This window comes from Dipodomys merriami, unplaced genomic scaffold (assembly GCF_024711535.1).
Source record: "Dipodomys merriami isolate MVZ:Mamm:240054 unplaced genomic scaffold, mDipMer1.0.p SCAF_7, whole genome shotgun sequence".
Lineage (NCBI taxonomy): Eukaryota > Metazoa > Chordata > Mammalia > Rodentia > Heteromyidae > Dipodomys > Dipodomys merriami.
Genome location: NW_027206290.1, coordinates 65,424,926 through 65,442,262, shown reverse-complemented (window position 1 = coordinate 65,442,262; position 17,337 = coordinate 65,424,926).

The window sequence follows — 17,337 nt, the reverse complement described above, 5'->3', positions numbered from 1 at the left end:
AGATACTAGGGCTTAACTCAGGGCCTCATATTCTCCTTGTTTTTTTTTTTTTTTTTTTTTACTCCAGATTCTAGCTCTACCACTTGTGCCACATATCCACTTCCTGCTTATTAAGAGTGTCAAAATTATTATTATTATTTTGGCCAGGAATGACTTCAAATTGCTATCCTCAGATCTCAGCCTTCTGAGTTGCTAGCCACCAGCTTATTCCATCCTTATGATACTATTATTAATCCACTTTTCAGGAAATGAAAGAGGCCAATGAGGTTAACTATCTTACCTGGCTTTGTTCAACTGTTTGGCATTATACAAACCGCTAATTCTCTTGGTATTTCAGTTTTATGGTCTATAAAACTGAGATAGTATCAGCCTCATCAATGCAGAATTAACAAAGAGTGCCAACTGTGAAGGAGGCTCTGGTCTAGAGCAAATAAAATGCTTTTTAAAAAATTCTTTACAGGTGTCAAGTGCAATGAATAGTGCTTGTATGCAATAGTGCAAGGGTTTGTGTACAATGGGAACAAGACACAGTATACTGCAGATTCATCAGTTTCTCCTGACTTCAAGTTCACTCTCCTTCAGCTTGGGGATTCTTAAAATTGGCTCCAATGGAGGGAGGAGGGGTGTCTCAGCATACCACTCTTTCTAGATTGAAAGATGATGGATTTACTGGTCTGGCTTAAATTCAGGCTTTATTTATTTATTTAGATGGAATAATTCATAACTTGATTCTGCATATCATGAGACCTATTTTCCCAGCTGTATTGTGAAAGAATTCCAAGAATGGCCGAACAGCCCCAGAAGGAGATTTGCCCATTTCAGCTGTTTCAATCTCATTAGAGAAACACAGCACACCACACACAACACATTTGAGTGTTGATCGGATATTTCTTTTTTAAGAAAATCTTTATGCTGATTATTGTTGCCCCCAAATGACCCAGATTAATAATTTTATGAATAGTCCATTTTGTTTAGCATGCCTGTGCCTTGGAATAGCTATTTTATTAAACCAGACAATATTTCTTCTCTTATCAGGCTAGGTTTTGCAAGTATCTTTTGCATTAAGAAATTAAGAAGGCCGGGCTTAGTGATAGAGTGCTTGCCTAGCATGTACAAAACCCTGGGTTTGATTCCTCAGTACCATATAAACAGATAAAAGCTGGAAGTGATACTGTGGCTCAAGTGATAGAGTGCTAGCTTTGAGTAAAAGAAGCTCTGGGACAGTGTCCAGGCCCTGAGTTCCAGTCCCAGAACTGGCAAAAATGAAAACAAAAACAAAACAAAACAAAGAAATTAAGATGGCTGGGCATGGTGGCTTATTCCTATAATCCTAGCTACTCAAGAGGCTGAGCTCTGAGGATCGAGATTCAAAGTGAGCCTGGGAAGGAAAGTCTGTGAGACTCTTATCTCTAATTAACCACCAGAAAACTGTAAGTGGCTCTATGGCTCCAGTGGTAGAGCACTAGCCTTGAGCTTAAGAGCTCAGGGACAGCACCCAGGCCCAGAGCTCAAGCCCAACGACTAACAAAAAAAGAAAGAAAGAAAGAAAGATAGTTTTGCGAAAATAAGTGTTGTTTACAAAATTATTTCAGTGGTTACTGTTCAGCCCTAGAGAGCTTGCCTTTCCCCTGCATCAGACTCCATCATTACGGTTGAGGAAATGAAGAAAGTCCTCATTGTTTTATTGTGCTATTATGAAACTCAAACTTCAACCCAATAGGGGACTAAAGGTAAAGCTATTGTTTTCCTACCCTAAACCTCACGTCTTCAAGTCCCTGGCCATGTCTATAACAAGTCCTAGCCTGCCAGCTTTCCTACATTCTACATGTAGGTTAAACTGCCCCCTAACTATAGTTACCCAGACCAAGAAGCTAAGCTATTCTGGTCCTCTAATTGGTTCCAGGGTGAGCCACCTGGGTGGAAGGAAGTCAATCAGATTATTTTAGTAATTTCAGTGAGGATACTGTATTAACTTCCTGTGAGTCCTGTAGTAGTACCACAAACTCAGTTACTTCAAGCAAAAGAAATTTATTCTCTCACAGTTTTGAAGCCCAGAAGTCCAAAATCAATGGTACCAGCAGATCCATTCTCTCTCAAGGCTTTGAGGGCAACTGTGTTCCAGACCTTTCTCTTAGCTTTGATTTTAAATTTCATATTTATTTGTTTGTTTGTTTATTTATTTACCTTGGTGCTGAATCTGGGGCTTGAACACAAGGTTTGGGTGCTGTCCCTGAGCTTATTGGCTCAAGGCTAGAGCTCTATGACCTGAGCCACACCTCCACTTTCAGATTTTTTGGTGCTTAATTGGAGGTAAGAGTCTGTGGTTTCTGCCCAGTCTTGCTTCAAACTGTGATCCTCAGATCTCACCCTTTTGAGTAGATAGGGGCCTGAGAATGTGGCTTAGTAGTAGAGTACTTGCCTTGTGTGCATGAAGCCCTGGGTTCAGTTCCTTAGTACCACATACACAGAAAAGGCCGGAAGTGGTGCCATGCCTCAAGTGGTAGAGTGCTAGCCTTGAGCAAAAAAGAAACTCAGGGACAGTGCCCAGGCCCTGAGTTCAAGCCCCAGGACTGGAAAAAAATAATTACTTTAAGTAGATAGGATTATAGGCATGAGACACCAGTGCCCAGCTTGGTTTAAGAGTTCTTGATGATGGAACACTAACTAAACTTCAAGGAAATGACAGTACAAATCATCAACAATTATATTGGCCTTCATCATTGGGTTGCCTCTTGCACAAAAATACTAATCATTCTGACAGATTACTGGTGCTTCGATTCTGGGGTTATACTGCATCCGCAACAACTACAAGCCAGATAGCATATCTGGCATACCCCACTGGTATGTAGTCAATTCCATGTAGTGACTCACGAGTCATCTTCAACTCAAAAGTGGGGAAATATTTCAACAGATGGGAAATGGCAAAGATCAAGACTGTAATCAACATCTTTGATTCCATTTTCATTTACTCTTTTATATCACATTTGTGGAGACCTTGGCTAAATCACTTAACCTTTGATGTTATTTCTACAGCTATTTTGGGGCTCAGAAAACAATACTCCATAATGAAGGCCTCAGAAATAGCCTTAGAGGCAAAGTTTCTCTCTGACCTTCTTCTCTCATTTTGTTTCCTATACCACATCTTCTACTAAAGTAAGCCAAAGAAATTAGAATTCTCAAAGGCAGGTGACAAAAACTGGAATTACTTGTAGAAAAAGCCAGCCACAAACAATAGAGATGACTCCTACTTCCCTCATCTTTATATGTAACCCACTGCCTTAAAGAAATTAAGAACCTCATCCAAAAGCAATCCTGCCCCTATATCAGGAAGGAAGAAATAAATATTACCTCTAAGGGACCAAGAAGAATCTTCCTGGCAAACCTTCCTGAGTTTCCAAGCAGCCTATTTGCATTAGGTCAGACCATTTTTGTCTAATCACATCTCCAAAGGGCTTTAGCACATTCGTGAAATCTAAGCACAAAAATGAATAGTTCACCATAGGTCTTTGAAAGCTCTCATGTGATATAAAACTATGATCAGGGCTGGGAATGTGGTTTAGTGATAGAATGCTTGCCTAGCATGAAGTCCTGGGTTCGATTCCTCAGAACCACATATACAGAAAAAGCCAGATGTGGTAGTAAGGGGGAGAACACTAGCCTTGAGCAAAAGAAGATCAGGTTCTGAGAACTAGCAAAAAGAAAGAACCAAAAAAAAACCCCACAAAAAACTATGATCAAATAATTATATTGGTTCTAATACTGGGGTTTGGATTCATGACCTCATGCTTTGGCTTGGCTGGCAGTTTACCACTTGAGCCACTTCTAGGTTTTGGTGTTTAATTGGAGATAAGTCTTATGGATTTTCCTGACTGGGCTGGCTTTGAACAGTGATTTTCAGATCTCAGCCTCCTAAGTAGCTAAGACTACAGGTATGATCTACCTAAACCCAGCTAACCAAAAAAATTATGTATATATGCTTTTCTCTTATTAACCTGAAGTCACAGAAACAAACTATGTGTGTTATGCAAGAATGGTAGAACAATGTTTTTTTTCCTCAAAGGTATTTATATTTTCCTATGCATATTTTTAGCTTGGAATTCAGACACTTGCAATATGATATACTGAAAACATTGTAGATCAAATAGAAGGATAATTAAGTTAAAAGCTAATTTTAACCTGTAGATCATTCCTTTTCTTTCTGTGATGCTTTGGATTGGATCCAGAGCATGTTATGCTTATATCCCTAGCCCCACATTTCTCCTTTTAAAATTTAATTTTAGGGGCTGGGAAGGTGGCTCAGTGGTAGAGCACTTGCCTTGCATGCTCAAGGCCCTGGGTTCGATTCCTCAGCACCACATAAGCAAAAAGAAAAAAGCCGGAAGTGGCGCTGTGGCTCAAGTGGTAGAGCACTAGCCTTGAGCTGAAGAGCTGAGGGACAGCGCCCAAGCCCAGAGTTCAGGCCCCACGACTGGACCCAAAAAAAAAAACAAAAAAAAAATTAATTTTACTCATAGCCTGGGAATGTGACTTAGTGGTAGAGTGCTTGCCTAGCATGCATGAAGCTCTGGTTCGATTCCTCAATACCACAGAAAAAGCCAGAAGTGGTACTGTGGGCTCAAGAGGTAGAGCGCTAGCCTTGAGCAAAAGAAGCTCAGGGACAGTGCCCAGCCCCTGAGTTCAAGCCCCAGGATTGGCAAAAATCAATTTTACTTAATAAGAATTCTTGTTTTCCAACATCTGCTTTAGTTACCAAAAGAAAAAAGAATTAAAAAAAGAAAAAGAAATAAACAAAAAAGTTATCAAACCACAGGAGAGTTTCAAAACAAGATCCAACATGGGCCAAGCATCAGTGGCTCATGTCTGTCATTCTAGCTACTCAAGAGGCTGGGATCTGAGGATCACAGTTTGAAGCCAGCTTGGGCAGCAAAGTCCATAAGACTATTATCTACAATGAACTTTCAAAATGTTGGTAGTGGAGTTGTGGCTCAAGAGGTAGTGTTCTCACCTTGAGCAAAAAAATCTCAGGGATAGTGCCCAGGCTCTAAATTCAAACTCTAGGACAAGCACACACACACACACACACACACACACACACACACACACACACACACACACACACACACACACACACACACACACACACACACACACACACACACACACACACACACACACACATTTTTTAGTTTTCTTTGATATAATGAGATTACAGAATTATAGGTGTTTTGGTTTGCAGGGTAAATCATCTCAACTTTTTTTTTTGGTCCAGTCTTGGGGCTTGAACTCAGATCCTGAGCACTGTCCCTAAGCTTCTTTTTGTTCAAGGTTAGCACTCTACCACTTGAGCCACAGCACCACTTCTGGCTTTTTCTCTTTATGTGGTGCTGAGGAATTGAACGCAGGGCTTCCATGCATGCTAGGCAAGCACTCTACCACTAAGCCACAATCCCAGCCCCTGCAACTATTTTTTTTTAAAGAATGTTGAAAATGGCATTTTTTTCACCTGTTAGAGAATGAAAGATGTCATTCCTGATCAGAAGTCCTTGGGCCTTGGTGGATGTAATAGGGTATTTACATTTCATTGCCTATGTCCTAAATCTCTTGAAAGGTTCTGGTGATACATGGGGAGATTAAACACCCTGTTCTGTGGACATCTACCTGTTCCTCCCAGTCAACACAGTTATCGAAGGAAATCTTGGAGCATTTACTTTTCTCACTTTGTTTTGTGAAGTAACAACTACTTACCAAACTGGATGAGTTCAGGCCTGTTTTAATGGTTTGGGAGTGGTAGCTTTGTAACATTCAGCAAACATTAAAGCTACTTTTACAAAATGCTAGATAAGACAATATAGTGGAGAACTCAAACTAAAAGAACCAACCTGTAAGGATTAATTAAAAGCGTGTCTTTGTTCCTGGACATAAATCTTCAATTCTTAGCTCTTCCGTAGAAACCGTCCCCCTGATAAACCTGGGGATGCTTAGCACAAAGCTCCTTCTTCCATCCTTTGTGCACTACCTTCTTGCTGGACCTTTTTTTTTTTTTTTTTTTTAATTTTAGCTGGGTGTTGATGGCGTACAGCTATAATCCTAGCTACTCAGGAGGCTGAGATCAGAGAATCTCAGTTCAAAGCCAACCTGGGCAGAAAAGTTCATGAGGGTTTTATTTTGAATTAGCAGGAAAAAGCCAGAAGTAGAAGTTGGGCTAAAGTAAAGCGCCAAACTTGAGCAAAAACAACAAAGACAAACAACAGCAAATGAGAGAGAAGCCCTGAGTTCAAGCTCTAGTACTGGCGCACGCACGCGCACACACACACACACACACACACACACACACACACACACACACACACACACACACACACACACACACACACACACACACACACACACACACACACACACACACATTCTTTTCTTTCTTTCTTTAAAATGTGCCCTGCCCTTGCCTCCTTCCTTGAAGAGTAAGCTTATTCATTATTATGTAATATCCCAGATTGAAGTACTTGCCTTTGGAAGTTTTTTTTTTTTTTTTACCAAGTCAAGGACTATCCCAGGGCCAAGAGTTTGACTTAACCAACATAAATCATCAAAATAACAAATGACAATGTGTGTGTGTGTGTGTGTGTGTGTGTGTGTGTGTGTGTGTGTGTGTGTGTGTGAGTTGTGTCTCTGGGACCACAGTACCACCAGCAAGGGGGGAAAAAACCAGAAATAAAGAAAGAGGGGATTTGAAATTATTCAGGATTTGGCTTCATGATCAAGAAAATGATTAGTAATAAAAGGATGGTGTCAATCTGTGGCTCCTGCCTATAATCCTAGCTACTCAGAAGGCCGAGATCTGAGGATCACAGTTCAAAGCCAGCCTGGGCAGGAAAGTTTGTGAGACTCCTATCTCCAGTTGACCACCAAAAAGCTGAAAGTGGAGTTGTGGTTCAAGTGATAGAGCACTAGCTTTGAGTGAAAAACTATGGGACAGCACCCAGGCCCTGAGTTCAAACCCTAGCACCAGGGGCTGGAAAGTTGGCTCAGTGGTAGAGCGCTTGCCTTGCATTCCTGAGGCCCTGGGTTCGATTCCTCAGCACCACATAAGCAAAAAGAAAAAAGCCAGAAGTGGCGCTGTGGCTCAAGTGGTAGAGTGCTAGCCTTGAGCTGAAGAGCTGAGGGACAGTGCCCAGGCCCAGAGTTCAGGCCCCATGACCAGACCCCCCCCCCAAAAAAAACAAACAAACCCTAGCACCAGCATCAATCAATAAATGAATGAATAAATAAATAACTGGATGTTGCTGCTTTCTAAAAATTAAGTAGATTACTACCCCCTTCCACTGAAAGCCTATCTGAAACATAGTATAGGTGATCCACCTGGACACTTGAAAGAATAAGATAGCCCCTGCCTTATTGGATATCATCATTGAAAAGTTGAGAATATTTCTGGTGCCTATGTAATCACAATTAAACTATGGAGGAAACATAAAACTATGGGAATTCAGAAGAGGAATGCTAATGATTAGTCACTAGCTTGCATGTTCCTAGTAGGCAGGCTTGTGGCTATTGTTAGTTTTTAACAATCCAATTATTTAGGCAACATTACCCCTACATACCACACCTCTATTTTCTGAATTCTCCCCCCCCCCATTTTTGTACTATTCTTTGGGCTTGAACTTAGGGCCTGGGCATAGTCCCTGAGCTTTTTGCTTAAGGTTAGTGCACTACCACTTAAGCCACCCCTCTGCTTCTAGCTTTTTAATTGTTAATTGGAGATAAGAGTCTCATAGACTTTCCTGCCCAGGCTGGTTTTGAACTGTGATCCTCAGATCTCAGCCTCCTGAGATTATAGGCATGAGTGAGTCATAAGTGTCCAAATCTTTTTTTTTGGGGGGGGGGTCCGGTAGTGGGGCTTAAACTCTGGGCCTGGGTGCTATCCCTCAGCTCTTCAGCTCAAGGCTAGCGCTCTACCACTTGAGCCACAGCGCCACTTCAAGCTTTTTTCCGTTTGCTTATGTGGTGCTGAGGAATTGAACCCAGGGCCTCAAGCATGCAAGGCAAGCACTCTACCACTGAGCCACCTTCCCAGCCCCTCTTTTTCTCCTTTTAAATCAAATTCAATTTTATTAAATGTTCACTTATCACTCCTTGAGTGTTGGATGCTTCTTCAGATCCTGTTATTAAAATGCAAATCTTATGTAATATTACAGTTCACTTCCTCTGCTCCTGAATCTGGGAAACAAAACTGGAGACAGTCACACAGATAAGACAGATAGCTGCAGTATGAACTGATGGTCACTGGCCTTAACAAGGATTCCTAGTGTTTCTCTGATCAATTTCATTTTTCATCACTCTAGCTTTCAGCAGAAAAAGTAACACTCCAAAACTTAATGGCTTAAGATGACCATTTCAGTGTAGCAATGGTACTCACTGGACACTATGCTGAAAATTAACTAAAGAACTTGTGGGTGTGAATGGGAGGGAAAAACTGGGAGAGAGCAAGGGAAGAGGTGACATTGTCCAAAAAGAAATGTACTCTTTACCTGACTTATCTAATGGTAACCCCTTTGTACATCACCTTTATAATAACAATAAAATTTTTTAAAATCATTTTCAGCTAGGTGCACGTGGCTCACGTTTATAATCCTAGCTACTCAGGAGGCTGAGATCTGAGGCTCCCACTTCAAAGGCAGCCTGGGGAAGATAAATCCAAGGTACTCTTATCTCCCATTCATCAGCAATAAGTCTGAAGTGGAGCTATGACTCAAGAAGTAAAATGCCAGCCTTGAAAGAAAAAGCTAAGGAACAGTGCCTAAGCCCTAATTTCAAGCTCCAGTTCTGGGACCCAAGATAAACAAATAAAACAACCATTTTATTATCTCTCACAGCTAAGTTGGCCAATGGAGCTTACCTGAGAGGTTATTGCTGAGAACAGCTTAAACAGTAACAGTCAAATGGCAGGTGACAATACTCACATTCTTTTTTTAAAAATTAATTAATTAATTAATTACTTTTTATTGTGAGAATACCGTACAGAGGAGTTACAATTACCTGGGCAAGATAACGAGTACATTTCTTTTTTTTTTTTTTTTTTTTTTGGTCGGTCGTGGGGCTTGAACTCTGGGCCTGGGCGCTGTCCCTCAGCTCTTCATCTCAAGGCGAGCACTCTACCACTTGAGCTACAGCGCCACTTCTGGTTTTAAGGTGGTTTATTGGAGATAGGAGTCTCACGGTCTTTCCTGCCTGGGCTGGCTTTCAACCGCGATCCTCAGATCTCAGCCTCCTGAGTAGCTAGGATTACAGGCGTGAGCCACCAGCGCCCGGCACGAGTACATTTCTTATCAAGCATTGTCTCCTCACATTCTTCTGGGAAATTGTGAAACCATTTTTGGTAATTTCATGTCAGTGAAGTACTTATCCACTGTCACAGGACAATTCACTAAGAAACTTCTTGCTTCTTGGCTTAAAGAAGTACACATTCTAAACATGTTATCTCTAGATCAGGAGTTTAGAAGAGGCTTAACTGGGTAGTTCTTTTCAGGGTATCTCAGGTCAAGATGACTGCTGGGATGTTGCTATGTGTAGGTTTACCTGAGAGATTTATGTTCAACACGGCACATTCATATAGCATCTGTTATTAGTAGGAAACTTCAGATCCTTCTTCTGCATGGATTTCTCATGACAGTGGCTATCCTTGCCCAAAATAGTGTGTGTATGTGACCTGGTCTTGAAAATCATCCTCTGTCACTTCTGTAATCTCTTCTTAGTAACAGATGCCAGCTGTATTCAGTGAAAGAACAATATAAGAGAAATAAGAGCTACTGGGAGACTGTGCTAAACCACAGGGAAGATACTGTTGCAGGAGAAAAAGAAGGGATAAAGAAGTTTCTATAGGGGCTGAGAAGGTGGCTCAGTGGTAGAGTGCTTGCCTTGCATGCCTGAGGCCCTGGGTTCGATTCCTCAGCACCACCTAAGCAAAAAGAAAAAAGCCGGAAGTGGCGTTGTAGCTCAAGTGGTAGAGTGCTAGCCTTGAGCTGAAGAGCTGAGGGACAGTGCCCAGGCCCAGAGTTCAGTCCCCACGACCGGACCCAATAAAATAAAAAATACTTTAAAAAAAAGAAGTTTCTATAATACTGGAGGCAAGGGAACATTAAGAAGTCAAACATTTGTTTGAGAATGGAGTAGAGGATCTCAAGACCCTAACATACCTTATAGAAGGTAAGAGGTGAAAACAGATGTGACAATGTCAGACCAATCTTTCCTTTTTCAAAGTTAGCTCTGCTGCACAAACAACAGGAGACAGTCTGCCCCTGTCCTTAGAAAGGTCATTTTCCATTCTTGGCTGAACTACCAGAAGAACATTTCTCCTGAATTATTAACTGTTTTTATGAAAATGGAAATATACTTTTCAGCTTTTAACAAGAAATCAGGGTCATCTGAGTGATAGGTCAAGCCAACAAAGACACAGTGGTTCAGGAAGCTGACTTGTGCCAATGTCATTAAGAGTTAACTTGAAAGAACAATAATGCCAAGGTTTCACGCTGGGATGAAAAGGTGATTTTTCTAGTGAGTGCTAATTGAAAATTGAAGCAAAGTGAGCTTTGCAATAAAAACAGGAAGGGAACACCATGCTGCCATCTCACAGTAACCTTAGAGCTTTGTTCTATAACTGCGGGTACTTTCGTTGGAGCCAAATTTCTTGGAAACTTGCCTTTTACAATTGCTGACTCCAATTCCCTTGGGCTCCACTTCATCTAGCCTGCCTTCTTGTGACCAATAAGAACTTCAATGTTGCCCAATTCAGAGGAGTGTGTGTGTGTGTGTGTATGTGTGTGTGTGTGTGTGTGTGTGTGTGTGTGTGTGTGTTATTGAGGATTGAGCCAGGGCCTCAAGCACTCTACCCTTGAGCTGTCTCCTGTTCCCCAGATCTTTCTTTTTTATTGTGTTTTTGAGACACAATCTTGATAATTTCCAAGGCTAGCCTTGAACCTACACACTCCTGTGTCTGCTTCTCAATTAACTGGGATTACAAGTGTGGATCATCACACGTAGCTGTTCTTGTTTGTCATCTCCTTGGCCATCTGAGTACATTCTTCTTCCTCTATCCAACCTCTAAATATGGAGGATCTTAGTTACTTTGGCTCATGTGTGTGTGTGGTGGCTGGGGGTTGAGGGGTAGGGGATAGGAGGGCTACACCACTATTGGTTCTTGAACGAAGGCCTGGCCACGCTGATCCTTAGCTTTTTCACTTAAGGCTGGCACTCTACCACTTAAGCCACAACTCTACTTCCAGCTTTTTGATGGTTAGTTGAAGATAAGATTCTCACAGACATTTCTGAGGGTCTTAATGACTCTCAGATCTCAGCTTCCTAAGTAGCAAAAGTTACAGGTGTGAGACACCAGCACCCAGATATTTGTGATTGTCTTTTGCAATCTTTCTGTAGGTTCCTTTCCAATACTGATACCATCTAGATGCCAACGTGTCAACATTTTTGTCTCTAGCCATGGTTTCTTCCTGGAACTTGAGCCAGCTCAAGTGGCCTTCCTGATGTTCCTTGGAGGGAAATTCACAGTCATCACAATGTTTCTCCTAGTGTTCTTGGCTCTTTACCTCCCAAACCTGTTGCCCCACCCTAACCCTTCCCTGTTATGTAAAGATCACCACCTTTCATTTAGCTGCCTTGGTGAGAACTTTCAGTGTATCTGGTCTATTCTTTCCTCGATCTTTCCTTCCAACTCATCAGAAAATGCTGTTGGCTCTGACTTGTCCATCTCCATTACCACCTCTCTCCTTGCCCAACCAACCTGTTCTCTACACAGAAAATAGGTCTCTTCTGAAAAGCAAAAATCAGATGATGTTGCAGCCAATGTATTCCCCTTCAGTGGATTCAGTGGTACATGTTATAATTCCACAAGGATTACAAGTTCAAGGCTCGCCTCAGCTACATAGTTCAGATCTATACCTCCAAAAATGATTTTAAAAAATAGATAAGGAGGGAAAAACTGGGAGAGATCAAGGGAAGGAGTGACATTGTCCAAAGAGAAATGTACTCTTTATCTGACTTATATAACTATAAGCCTTGTTTACATTACCTTTATAATAACAATAAAAAATTTAAGCAGGGGGCTAGGAAGGTGGCTCAGTGGTAGAGCGCTTGCCTTGCATGCATGAGGCCCTGGGTTCCATTCCTCAGCACCACTTAAAAAAAAGCCGGAAGTGGCACTTTGGTTCAAGGGGTAGAGCGCTAGCCTTGAGCTGAAGAGCTGAGGGACAGCGCCCAGACCCAGAGTTCAGGCCCCATGACCGGACCAAAAATAAATAAATAAATAAAATAAAATAAAAATTTAAGCAGGTAAATAAACTTTCAGTACCATCTGTGCTGCTTTGGGGAATAGCTTTACCTACCTTCTCAACCTCAATTCATGACATTTTCTTTGGTTCATGATATACCAGCCTTTTCTAGACACTCTATTTGGGGGAGGGGAAGTGGGGGAGGGGTGCCAGTATTGGGCCCTGAACTTGGACCTGGATGGTAGCTTAGTTTTTTCTCGCAAGGCTGGGATTCTATCATTTAAGCTATAGCTCCACTTCCAGCTTTTTTTTTCTGGCTAACTGAAGATAAGAGTCTCTTGGATTTATCTGCCAGTGTGAGTTGTGATCCTTGAATCCCAGCCATCTGAGTAACTGAGATTACAGGTGTGAGCCACCAGTGCCCACCTAAACTTAAGGGTCTTTGCATATGCTGTTTATTATTCCTAGAAGCTCTTCCTAGAAGAGCTGGCTCTGAGCGCTAGCTCTTTCTCTTCCTTTGAGTCTTAGATCATCATTTGTTTCAGGCAGGCACCTCCTGCTCATCAGTTGTGTCTAAAGGAAGTCTTTTTGTTCCCTTTATGCTTTTCTAAACTCCTTTTTTCTTCCCAAGAACTCTTTTTTGTTTCTTTTCCATCATCAAAGTCCCATAGTCATAAGGTCAGCCTAATTTTTCCACAGTTAAAAGAATTAGAGGTTGTAAGCGATCTGTAGGGCTTGAGACTAATCAAAGATCACATAAATAATTCTGTTCTACCTGGAAATCCTGTTCCATGCCACCAGTCAGCACTCATACCTAAAAACTGATAAGCAAATGACACTAAAAATAAGGACACTCTGGAAACATCTTCAGTGAGAAGTGTTTAGCTATTCAGTTCCTGTTTTGCTGTGGTCATGGCCCTCAGTGACACAGCTGCATGCAGAATTTTCTCATGGCAGGAGTCATCTCCTGTGTTATTCATTAGAGTTTATTGTTATTCTCCATTTCCCCTTCTTTAAGGCCAAGAGTCTATCTGATGGACGTTGATGAAGTAAAAGAAGATTTGAACTCAACCTAAAACTCTGTGTGTATGTGTGCGCGCACACACACATGTATCTGTCTGTTGTCTGTCTGTCCTTCTCTCCTTTCTTTTGTACTAGGGCTTGACTCAGGGCCTGGGTACTGTTCCTGAGCTTTTTCACACAAGGCTAGCACTCTACTACTTGAGCCACAGCTTCACTTCTAGATCTTTGCTAATTAATTTGAGATAAAAATCTCATGGACTTTCCTGCCTAAGCTGACTATGAACTGCAATCTTCAGATCTCAGTCTCCTAAGTAGCTAGACTCACAGGCTTGAGCCACTGGTGTTTGGTAATTCTTTTTTTTTTTTTTTTTTTTTAAGAAGTAGTGCTGGGGATAGAACTCAAGGCCTTGCACTTGAAGTGCAATTACACTACTATGCTGGGCACCGGTGGCTCACACATGTAATCTTAGCTACTCAGGAGGCTGAGATTTGAGGATGGCAGTTTGAAGCCAGCTGGGGCAGAAAAGTCTGTGAGACTCTGCTCTCCAATTAACCACTAGAAAAACTGAAAGAGGTGCTGTGGTACAAAGTGGAAGAGCACTAGCCTTGAGCAAAAAGAGCTAGCACCTGGCCCCTGAGTTCAAGCCCCACAACCAACAAAAAATAAAATAAAACCTCTAATATGAGTGCATGAATGAAACTCTAGATTATGTGCTGGCACTTTAAATTTCTTACTTTCCTAGAAAAGATCTATATTTAAGAAATATAACCTTGTATTCATATACTGTTTTGTAAAATGGGAACCTCTTTGTATGACTACTTAAAAATAATAATAATTATAAATGTTTTTTAAAAAAGAAATATACCCTTGGCTGGAAAGGTGGTAGAGTGTTTGCCTCTACCACCTCTTGCATGAGGCCCTGTGCTCAATTCCTCACCACCACATAAACAGAAAAAGCCGGAAGTGGTGCTATGGCTCAAGTGGTAGAGTGGTAGCTTTGAGCTGAAGACCTGAGGGACAGCACCCAGACTCAGAGCTCAAGCCCCACAACTGGCAAAAAAGAAAGAAAGAAAGAAAGAAAGAAAGAAAGAAAGAAAGAAAGAAAGAAAGAAAGAAAGAAAGAAAGAAAGAAAGAAAGAAGGCAAGAAAGAAGGCAAGAAAGAAAGAAAGAAAGAAAGAAAGAAAGAAAGAAAGAAAGAAAGAAAGAAAGAAAGAGAAAGAAGGAAGGAAGGAGGAAGGAAAGAAGGAAGAAAGAAAGAAAGAAAGAAAGAAAGAAAGAAAGAAAGAAAGAAAGAAAGAAAGAAAGAAAGAAGGCAAGAAAGAAGGAAAGAAAGAAAGAAACCTTTTAGAGTACAGGTTCTCTTTGGTTTCAATGGCAAGACTTGAGGTCTTTTATATACTGAGATGATAACAGATCTAGTAATTATGATGTTGAGTTGGCCACTAACTTGGCTAAAATTAACTCAGAAATTTGAATTCTGTTCTAATATCTTAAACAGCATCACTTCTGCTTTCTTAGTAAATCACTGAGTGCAAATCAACAGCAAATTTTCCATAGAACTTAGCCCACCAGGGCTCTTGTCTTTTCATGTTCATAAAAGCTATAAATCACCTACATCCATTTACAGATCCTAAAATGCTAGCTCACAAGGGAGCCTATATCCTACTGGGTGAATATAATCATTTCCTCAGAAACCAAAAAGATTTGTTTCAATTACTTCAGAATAAATCATAGGGCAAGCAATGGATCTCAGTGGTAGAGTACTTGCCTTGCATGAAGGAAGCCTTGAGTTTAATCCCCAGCACTAGGAAAAAAAAAATCAGAAAACACTGAGTGGGTACAGTTCACTGGGAAGAAATTTGCTTTGCAAATCTTTTTCACATAAGAAAGCTTATTTTTGCATATAGAAAAATGAGTCACCGATTACCACAAGGGTCAAAGATCCCAGGCTCCTCTGTCCTTGAGGAAATACTGCAGAGGAAGTGGCCCTGGTTGTTTATATTCCTTTCTATATGGAAGAATGCTTAATTCAGAGATGAAATGCTTTCTGTTTTTTTCTCCACTAAAAATCCTAAGTGATAGCAAAATAAACTGATTAAGATGATGATGATGATGATGATGATGATGATGATGATGATGATGATGATAATGATGATGATGATGATGATGATGATGACAGCGATGATGTTGGTGATGATTTGCAGTGCTGGACATAGAACTCAGAGCCTTGTGGATACAAGGAATATCCTCCACACTGAAGCTACCCTCCCAGAAAATTTTTTTAATTTTTATCCTTTTTTTTTTTTTTTTTTTGGTCTGTTGTGGGGTTTGAACTCAGGGTCTGTCCTTGAGCTCTTTTGCTTTAAGTCACAGTTCCACTTCCAGTTTTCTGGTGGTTCCTTGGAGATAATATCTCATGACTTTCCTACTCAGGTGGGCTTTGAACTATGATCCTCACATCTCAGCCTCCTGAGTAGCTAGGATTACAGACATGAGCCAACAGTGCCCTGCTAATTTTTATGTTATTTTAGCCATAAGGATCAGATGATTGGGCTGATTTCCTAAACTGACCAAGCAGTCTTTCTCTGTTAAGTTCATTTTCTCAGCTGCTTCTAAAAAGAGTTGTTTGTACAAGGCTGCCCTGGGCTGCCCAGTTTAAATTCTAGGCAGCCAATTACATCAGTTCTAACTCTAATTCACAGTGTCTGTTAAACTTCTTAAAGAAGTTATAAAATGCCGTGAGACCCAAGACACAGCTCCACTTTCATTGCTCAACAATGCAGACAGCATGCATTTCCACACTCCATGAGTCAGACAAATTGGCCTTGCTTAAGCAAAGTACCTTCTTAAATCAACTTCTGGTGGCACAGACCTGCTTCAAATACTTCTACTTTTAGAAAGTAAGGCAAGACACGTGATTCATGTATTTAAGAACTAGAAGGAACTAAGTAATTACTTCTAATATTCATACCTTAAAAATAAAATCAGCGGGGCGCCGGTGGCTCATGCCTGTAATCCTAGCTACTCAGGAGGCTGAGATCTGAGGATCACAGTTCAAAGCCAGCCTGGGCAGAAAAGTTCATGAGACTCTTATCTCCAAAAAAAAACACTAGAAAACTGGAAGTGGTGCTGTGGCTCAAGCGGTAGAGTGCTTGCCTTGAGCTGAAGAGCGCAGGGACAGCACCCAAGCCCAGAGTTCAAGCCCCACGACCGACAAAAAAGGAAAATTACTAAATAAAATAAAATAAAATCAAGCCGGTGCTGGTGACTCATGCCTGTAATTCCATCTACTCAGGAGGCTGACATCTGAGGATCCAGGTTCCAAGACAGCATAAGCAAGAAAGTCCACAAGATTCCTATCTCCAATTAATCACCAAAAAGCCAGAATTGGAGCTGTGGCTCAAGGGCTCAAGCCTTAAGCATAAAAAAGCTAAGGGACAGAGTCCAGGCCCTAAATTCAAGCCAGCACAAAAGTAAATTAACTAATAAAAATAAATAAAATAAAAATAATTCACTCAGCCACACATTTGTTTGTTTATTTATTATTTATTTAAACTAGACTTTGAACACAGGGCCTTATGCTTGCTAGATATGTGCTTTACCTTCTTAAATGATCATTTTTAATTTAATTTAATTTTTTGTCTGTTGTGGGGCTTAAACTCAGGGCCTGAGCGCTGCCTCTAAGCTTTTCTCTTCAAGGCTAGCACGCTACCACTTTGAGCCACAGTGCCATTTCCAGTTTTCTGCTGGTTAACTGAAGATAAAGACTCTCAAGGACTTTCCTGCCCAGGCTGGCTTGGAACCACGATCCTCAAATCTCAGTCTCCTGAGTAGCTAGGATTATAGGCATGAGCCACCATGCCTGGCTTGAACTATCTTTTAGAGTTGAGAAAACAAACTAGAATTTTCCTACATTGACCAATGATTGAATGAGAAAATGATCACCAGATGAACATTTTAAAAAGGGAAAACTAAAAGAAAATAATTAATTCACCTACTTTAAATTATATCTCGTAATCATACTCCAACCTAGAAAG